We start from the raw sequence: 9,487 nt of genomic DNA, 5'->3' as shown, positions 1-9,487 counted from the left end.
CCAAGAGAAGCCTCAGCTCGTTGATAGATCAAGCTCAGCCCAAACATACACCAAGTGGGCCCTGGCTTTTCTCTTCTTTTTTTTTTTTTGAGGTTTCTCTGGCTTTAGGTGCCATTAATGGTTATGGAAAAGCAAAAAAGCTATGCTTTTACCACACCAAACTTAAAATGTTGCTCACCCTCGAGCAAAAGAAGAAAGAATAGAAGAAGAAGAAGATATGGAGGAGAGGGAGAGAGGTGTGTCTTCAGCTATGTAGGGTGGGTTTGGGTGGGGAAGAGATGGATGGATGTGAGTGGTGAAGAAGAGAGAAGGTGAGTTGAGGTAGGTGGGATCCTGTGGGGTCCACAGATCCTGAGGTGATCCTGTGGGGTTCACTGATCCTGAGGTGTCAAGGATTTACATCCCTGCACCAATGAGGCATGTAGAATGACTTTCCATACAATTCTGGCATTTAAACGCCGAAGTGATGCTCATTCTAGGTGTTCAACGCCCATGTGCAACATGTTTCTGGTGTAGAACGCCAGGTCCATGCTTGTTTCTGGTGTTCAGCGCCAGCTCCATGCTCTGTTATGGCGTTGAACGCCAGCCAGATGCTCCTTACCGGCGTTTGAACGCCAGTAAGTCCTTCCTCTAGGGTGTGATTTTTCTTCTGTTGTTTTTGATTCTGTTTTTAATTTTAATATTTTTTTCGTGACTCCACATGATCATGAACCTAATAAAACATAAAAGAACAATAAAATAAAAAATAAAATTAGAAAAATAAAAATTGGGTTGCCTCCCAATAAGCACTTCTTTAATGTCAATAGCTTGACAGTGAGCCCTCATGGAGCTTCATAGATGTTCAGAGCATTGTTGGAACCTCCCAACACCAAACTTAGAGTTTGAATGTGGGGGTTCAACACCAAACTTAGAGTTTGATTGTGGCCTCCCAACACCAAACTTAGAATTTGACTGTGGGGGCTCTGTTTGACTCTGCATTGAGAGAAGTTGTTCATGCTTCCTCTCATCACCAAATAACTTGGCATTTAGCTTTATGATGGCTGCTAGATATTGAGCAACTTGATCTCCAGTTACATCTTCATCCTCTTCAGAGGAAGAATAGTCTTCAAAGCTCATGAATGGTAGAAGGAGGTTTAATGGAATCTCTGTGGTCTCTATATGAGCCTCAGATTCCTTTGGGTCCTCAATAGGGAACTCCTTCTTGGTTGGGAGACGTCCCATGAGGTCTTCCTCATTGGGATTCACGTCCTCACCTTCCTCCTTGCATTCGGCCATATTGACTATATCAATGGCCTTGCACTCTCTTTTTGGATTTTCTTCAGTATTGCTTGGGAGAGTACTAGGAGGGGTTTCAGTGATTTTCTTACTCAGCTGGCCCACTTGTGCCTCCAAATTTCTGATGGAGGACCTTGTTTCATTCATGAAATTTAAAGTGGCCTTCGACAGATCAGAGACTAAATTTGCTAAGTTAGAGGTATTATGTTCATAATTCTCTGTCTGTTGCTGAGAAGATGATGGATAAGGCTTGATATTGCTGAGCCTATTTCTTCCACCGTTATTAAAGCCTTGTTGAGGCTTTTGTTGATCCTTCCATGAGAAATTCTGATGATTTCTCCATGATGAATTATAGGTGTTTCCATAAGGTTCACCTATGTAATTTACCTCTGCCATTGCAGGGTTCTCAGGATCATAAGCTTCTTCTTCAGAAGATGCCTCTTTAGTACTGTTGGATGCATTTTGCCATCCATTCAGACTTTGAGAAAAAATGTTGACTTGCTGAGTCAACACTTTGTTCTGAGCCAATATGGCTTTTAGAGCATCAATTTCAAGAACTCCCTTCCTTGGAGGCATCCCATTATTCACAGAATTCCTCTCAGAAGTGTACATAAACTGGTTATTTGCAACCATGTCAATAAGTTCTTGAGCTTCTGCAGGCATTTTCTTTAGGTGAATGGATCCACCTGCAGAATGGTCCAATGACGTCTTAGAGAACTCAGATAGACCATAATAGAATATATATATCATGGTCCATTCTGAAAACATGTCAGAAGGACATCTTTTGGTCATCTGTTTGTATCTTTCCCAAGCTTCATAGAGGGATTCACCATCTTTCTGTTTGAAGGTCTGAACATCCACTCTAAGCTTGCTCAGCTTTTGAGGAGGAAAGAACTTAGCCAAGAAGGCAGTGACCAGCTTATCCCAGGAGTCCAGGGTATCTTTAGGTTGTGAATCCAACCATGTTCTAGCTTTGTCTCTTACAGCAAAAGTGAAAAGCATGAGCCTGTAGACTTCACGATCTACTCCATTCGTCTTTACAATCTCACAGATCTGCAAGAACTCAGTTAAAAACTGATAGGGATCTTCTAATGGAAGTCCATGAAACTTGCAGTTTTGTTGCATTAGAGCAACTAGTTGAGGTTTCAGCTCAAAATTGTTTGCCCCAATGGTAGGGATTGAGATGCTTCTTCCATCAAACTTGGAAGTAGGTGTAGTATAATCACCAAGCATCCTCCTTGCATTATTGTTGTTAGGTTCGGCTGCCATGTCTTTTTCCTGTTTGAAAATTTTAGTAAGGTTGTCTCTAGATTGTTGTAATTTAGCTTATCTTAATTTTCTCTTCAGAGTTCTTTCAAGTTCAAGGTCAGCTTCAACAAGAATGCCTTTTTCCTTGTTCCTGCTCATATAGGGAAGAAGAGAACAAGAAAAGAAAGAGGAATCCTCTATGTCATAGTAAAGAGGTTCCTTATTGTTAGTAGAAGAAGAAAGAGAATAAAGAAAGGAGAATCCAAACAGAAAGGTAAGGATAGGGGTAGTGAATTGAGATGAAGAGAGGTGAAGAGAAGTGTTAGTGAATGAATAAATAAATAGAATAATATGAGAGAAGGAGAAATTTTCGAAAATAAATTTTAAAAAAGAGTTAAATGATTTTCGAAAAATAAAGATAAGAAATAAAATTAAGATTATAAAGATATTTTGAAAAAAGAAAAAAAATTAATTTTTAAAATTAAAATTGATTACTTGACTAACAAGAAACTTAAAAGATAAGATTCTAGAATTTAAAGATTGAACCTTTCTTAACAAGAAAGTAACAAACTTCAAATTTTTGAATCAATCATATTAATTGTTAGTGTAATTTTGAAAACTATGAAATAAAGATAAAAAAAGGTTTTAAAAATTAATTTAAAAGTAATTTTCGAAAATATATAAAAAAATGAAAAAGATTTGATTTTTGAAAAAGTTTTGAAAAGATAAGATTTTTAAAATTTAAATTTTGACTTGACTAACAAGAAAACAACTTATTTTAAAATTTTTTGACCAAGTCAACCCAAAATTTCAAATTTTTGAGATAAATAAGGAAAAGATATTTTTTTGATTTTTGAATTTTTAATTATGAGAGAGAAAAACAGTTATGACCCAAAACATGAAAATTTTGGATGAAAACATATGATGCATGCAAGAACACTATGAATGTCAAGATGAACACCAAGAATACTTTGGAGATCATGATGAACATCAAGAACATATTTTTAAAAAATTTTTGATGCAAAGAAAATATGCAAGACACCAAACTTAGAAATCTTTAATGCATTGACATTATGAATGCAAAAATGCATATAAAAAACAACAAAAGACACAAAACAAAAAAGCATCAAGATCAAACAAGAAGACTTACCAAGAACAACTTGAAGATCATGAAGAACACTATGAATGTATGAATTTTCGAAAAATGCAAGAAAATTTTTTAAAGCATGCAATTGACACCAAACTTAAAAATTGACTCAAGACTCAAACAAGAAACATAAGATATTTTTGGTTTTTATGATTTTATGAATTTTTTTGTATTTTTATTATTTTTTTGAAAATTATATTTTTGAAAAACGAAAATAAAGCAAAAAATTTTTGAAAAATTTTTGAAAAGAAAATTACCTAATCTGAGAAACAAGATGAACCGTCAGTTGTCCATACTCGAACAATCCCCGGCAACGGCGCCAAAAACTTGGTGCACGAAATTGTGATCATCAACAATGGCTCCAAAGATTTGGTGCTCTCAAACGTGAATCTCACTTTGTCATAACTCCGCACAACTAACCAGCAAGTGTACTGGGTCATCCAAGTAATACCTTACGTGAGTAAGGGTCGATCCCACGGAGATTGTTGGTATGAAGCAAGCTATGGTCATCTTGTAAATCTCAGTCAGGCGGATAATAATTGTTTATGGGAAATATAAAGAGATACTTGCTTAAATAATAAAGGATAGAAATACTTATGTAAATTAATGGTGGGAATTTCAGATAGGTGCATGGAGATACTGTGTTCCTTCTGAATCTCTGCTTTCCTACTGCTTTTATCCAATTTTATCACTCCCTTCTATGGCAAGCTGTATGTAGGGCATCATCGTTGTCAATGGATACATCCCATCCTCTCAGTGAAAATGGTCCAAATGCTCTGTCACAGCACGGCTAATCATCTGTCGGTTCTCAATCAGCTTGGAATAGAATCCAGTGATTCTTTTGCGTCTGTCACTAACGCGCAGCCTTCAGGAGTTTGAAGCTCGTCACAGTCATTCAATCCCAGAATCCTACTCGGAATACCACAGACAAGGTTAGACTTTCCGGATTCCCATGAATGCCGCCATCAATTCTAGCTTATACCACGAAGATTCTGATTAAGGAATCCAAGAGATATGCGCCCGGTCTAAGGTAGAACGGAAGTGGTTGTCAGTCACATGCGTTCATAGGTGAGAATGATGATGAGTGTCATGGATCATCACATTCATCAAGTTGAAGTGTAGTAATTGCATTAAAACTTGAGGTACAGCAGAGCTCCACACCCTTAATCTATGGTGTGTAGAAACTCCACCGTTGAAAATACATAAGTGATAGAGGTTCAGGCATGTCCGAGAGGCCAGCCCCCAAGGTCTAAGGACTAGGCGTCCCGAGATGTCTAATACAATAGTAAACTATCCTATTTATACTAGACTAGCTACTAGGGTTTACAGGAGTAAGTAATTGATGCATAAATCCACTTCCAGGGCCCACTTGGTGTATGTGTGGGCTGAGCTTGATCTATCCACGAGCTGAGGCTTCTCTTGGAGTTGAACGCCAAGTTGTAACGTGTTTTGGGCGTTCAACTCCGGTTCATGACGTGTTTCTGGCGTTTGACTCCAGACAGCAACATAGAACCGGCGTGGAGCGCCAGTTTATGTCGTCTAATCACGAATAAACTATAGACTATTATATATTGCTAGAACGCGCTGGATGTCTACTTTCCAACGCCGTTGAGAGCGCGCCATTGAAAAGAAGAAAATATACTATAAATTCCAAAATATCAATGAATATTAATTCTAATTAGATGAGCGGGACTTGTAGCTTTTTGCTTCTAAACAGTTTTGGCATCTCACTTTTTCCTTTGAAGTTTAGAATGATTGGCTTCTCTTGGAACTTAGAATTTCGGATAGTGTTATTGATTCTCCTAGTTAAGTATGTTGATTCTTGAAAACAGCTACTTTTATGAGTCTTGGCCGTGGCCCTAAGCATTTTGTTTTCCAGTATTACGATCAGATACATAAATGCCACAGACACATGACTAGGTGAACCTTTTCAGATTGTGACTCAGCTTTGCTAGAGTCCCCAGTTAGAGGTGTCCAGAGCTCTTAAGCACACTCTTTTTGCTTAGGATCACGACTTTAACCACTCAGTCTCAAGCTTTTCACTTGGACCTTCATGCCATAAGCACATGGTTAAGGACATCTTGATTTAGCCGCTTAGGCATGGATTTATTTCCTTGGGCCCTCCTATCCATTGATGCTCAAAGCCTTGGATCCTTTTTACCCTTGCCTTTTGGTTTTAAGGGCTATTGGCTTTTTCTGCTTGCTTTTTCTTTTTCTTTCTATTTTTTTTTGCCAAAATTCTTCTTTTTTTTTGCAAGCTTTTGCTTTTTCCCTGCTTTTTCTTGCTTCAAGAATCAATTTCATGATTTTTAAGATTATCAATAACATTTTTCTTTGTTCATCATTCTTTCAAGAGCCAACAATTTTAACATTCATAAACAACAAGATAAAAAATATGCACTGTTTAAGCATTCATTCAAAAAATAAAAAGTATTGTCACCACATCAATATAATTTAACTAAATTCAATGATAATTTCGAAATTCATGTACTTCTTGTTCTTTTGATTTAGAAACATTTTTCATTTAAGAGAGATGAAGGATTTATGAAATTATTTATAGCCTTAAGACATAGTTACTCAATACTAATGATCATGAGGTAGAGACACAAAACATAAACAAACATATAGCATAAAAATCGAAAAACAGAAAAATAAGAACAAGGAATGAGTCTACCTTAGTGAGGGTGGCGCCTTCTTGAAGGACCAATGGTGCTTTTTGAGCTCCTCTATGTCTCTTCCCTGCCTTTTGTTGCATGATCCCTAATGATTTTGGTGCTCTTATCCTTAGTTGCTCCCAATAATTGTGTGGAGAAAAATGTATTCCCTGAGGTATCTCAGGGATCTCTTGATGAGGGAATTCCTCATGCTCTCTTGATGTGTAGTCAAATGCTCTATTACTGAGCTATGGATCCTTGAGATGAATCTCTCCATCTCCCATGACTCAGAGGTGGAAGCTTTTGTCTTCCCTTTTGTCTTCTTTTTTTTTGAGGTTTCTCTGGCTTTAGGTGCCATTAATGGTTATGGAAAAGCAAAAAAGCTATGCTTTTACCACACCAAACTTAGAATGTTGCTCGCCCTCGAGCAAAAGAAGAAAGAATAGAAGAAGAAGAAGAAGATATGGAGGAGAGGGAGAGAGGTGTGTATTCAGCTATGTAGGGTGGGTATGGGTCGGGAAGAGATGGATGGATGTGAGTGGTGAAGAAGAGAGAAGGTGAGTTGAGGTAGGTGGGATCCTGTGGGGTCCACAGATCCTGAGGTGATCCTGTGGGGTTCACTGATCCTGAGGTGTCAAGGATTTACATCCCTGCACCAATGAGGCATGTAGAATGCCTTTGCATACAATTCTGGCGTTTAAACGCCGAAGTGATGCTCATTCTAGGCGTTCAACGCCCATGTGTAGCATGTTTCTGGCGTTGAATGCCAGGTCCATGCTTGTTTCTGGCATTCAGCGCCAGCTCCATGCTCTGTTCTTGCATTGAACGCCAGCCAGATGCTCCTTACTGGCGTTTGAACGCCAGTAAGTCCTTCCTCTAGGGTGTGATTTTTCTTCTGCTGTTTTTGATTCTATATTAATTTTAATATTTTTTTTTGTGACTCCACATGATCATGAACCTAATAAAACATAAAAGAATAATAAAATAAAAAATAAAATTAGAAAAATAAAAATTGGGTTGCCTCCCAATAAGCGCTTCTTTAATGTCAATAGCTTGACAGTGGGCCCTCATGGAGCTTCACAGATGTTCAGAGCATTGTTGGAACCTCCCAACACCAAACTTAGAGTTTGAATGTGGGGGTTCAACACCAAACTTAGAGTTTGATTGTGGCCTCCCAACACCAAACTTAGAATTTGACTGTGGGGGCTCTGTTTGACTCTGCATTGAGAGAAGCTGTTCATGCTTCCTCTATTCACCAAATAACTTGGCATTTAGCTTTATGATGGCTGCTAGATATTGAGAAACTTGCTCTCCAGTTACATCTTCATCCTCTTCAGAGGAAGAATTGTCTTCAAAGCTCATGAATGGTAGAAGGAGGTTTAATGGAATCTCTGTGGTCTCTATATGAGCCTCAGATTCCTTTGGGTCCTCAATAGGGAACTCCTTCTTGGTTGGGAGACGTCCCATAAGGTCTTCCTCATTGGGATTCACGTCCTCACCTTCCTCCTTGCATTCGGCCATATTGACTATATCAATGGCCTTGCAATCTCGTTTTGGATTTTCTTCAATATTGCTTGGGAGAGTACTAGGCGGGGTTTCAGTGATTTCTTACTCAGCTGGCCCACTTGTGCCTCCAAATTTCTAATGGAGGACCTTGTTTCATTCATGAAATTTAAAGTGGCCTTCGATAGATCAAAGACTAAATTTGCTAAGTTAGAGGTATTCCGTTCATAATTCTCTGTCTGTTGCTGAGAAGATGATGGATAAGGCTTGATATTGCTGAGCCTATTTCTTCCACCATTATTAAAGCCTTGTTGCGGCTTTTGTTGATCCTTCCATGAGAAATTCTGATGATTTCTCCATGATGAATTATAGGTGTTTCCATAAGGTTCACCTATGTAATTTACTTCTGCCATTGCAGGGTTCTCAGGATCACAAGCTTCTTCTTCAGAAGATGCCTCTTTAGTACTGTTGGATGCATTTTGCCATCCATTCAGACTTTGAGAAATTATGTTGACTTGCTGAGTCAACACTTTGTTCTGAGCCAATATGGCTTTCAAAGCATCAATTTCAAGAACTCCCTTCCTTTAAGGCGTCCCATTATTCACTGAATTCCTCTCAGAAGTGTACATGAACTGGTTATTTGCAACCATATCAATAAGTTCTTGAGCTTCTGCAGGCATTTTCTTTAGGTGAATGGATCCACTTGCAGAATGGTCCAATGACATCTTAGAGAACTCAGATAGACCATAATAGAATATATCTATCATGGTCCATTCTAAAAACATATTAGAAGGACATCTTTTGGTCATCTATTTGTATCTTTCCCAAGCTTCATAGAGGGATTCACCATCTTTTTGGTTGAAGGTCTGAACATTCACTCTAAGCTTGCTCAGCTTTTGAGGAGGAAAGAACTTAGCCAAGAAGGCCGTGACCAGCTTATCCCAGGAGTCCAGGCTATCTTTAGGTTGTGAATCCAACCATGTTCTAGCTCTGTCTCTTACCGCAAAAGGGAAAAGCATGAGTCTGTAGACTTCAGGATCTACTCCATTTGTCTTTGCAGTCTCACAGATCTGTAAGAACTCAGTTAAAAACTGATAGGGATCTTCTAATGGAACTCCATGAAACTTGCAGTTTTGTTGCATTAGAGCAACTAGTTGAGGTTTCAGCTCAAAATTGTTTGCCCCAATGGTAGGTGATGAGCGGATAATTTATACGCTTTTTGGCATTGTTTTTAGGTAGTTTTTAGTAAGTTCAAGCTACTTTTAGGGATGTTTTCATTAGTTTTTATGTTAAATTTACATTTCTGGACTTTACTATGAATTTGTGTGTTTTTCTATGATTTCAGGTAATTTCTGGCTGAAATTGAGGGACTTGAGCAAAACTCTGAAAAAGGCTGACAAATGGACTGCTGATGCTGTTGGAATCTGACCTCCCTGCACTCAAAATGGATTTTCTGGAGCTACCGAATTCTAAATGGCGCGCTCTCAACGGCGTTGGAAAGTGGACATCCAGAGCTTTCCAGCAATATATAACAGTCCATACTTTATTCGGGAATTGACGACGTCAAGTTGCGCTCAACGCCAAGTACATGCTGCTGTCTAGAGTTAAACGCCAGAAACACGTCACAGCCCGGAGTTGAACACCAGAAACACGCTATAAC

General features: G+C 38.5%; 2 non-coding genes across 2 annotated transcripts; both read left to right on the top strand.

Moving 5' to 3' along the window:
• The first annotated feature begins 2,041 nt into the window (after positions 1-2,041).
• LOC127742120 (small nucleolar RNA R71) lies at positions 2,042-2,145 on the top strand. Its single transcript, XR_008003307.1, has one exon. It is a non-coding gene; the product is annotated as a small nucleolar RNA R71 (small nucleolar RNA).
• Positions 2,146-8,607: 6,462 nt separating this feature from the next.
• On the top strand, positions 8,608-8,714 carry LOC127741809 (small nucleolar RNA R71). Its single transcript, XR_008003014.1, has one exon. It is a non-coding gene; the product is annotated as a small nucleolar RNA R71 (small nucleolar RNA).
• Positions 8,715-9,487: the final 773 nt, after the last annotated feature.

The sequence above is a fragment of the Arachis duranensis genome, chromosome 9 (assembly GCF_000817695.3).
Source record: "Arachis duranensis cultivar V14167 chromosome 9, aradu.V14167.gnm2.J7QH, whole genome shotgun sequence".
NCBI lineage: Eukaryota > Viridiplantae > Streptophyta > Magnoliopsida > Fabales > Fabaceae > Arachis > Arachis duranensis.
The sequence above is the reverse complement of the archived record's forward strand: the minus strand, read 5'-3'. Positions and strand labels throughout refer to the sequence as shown.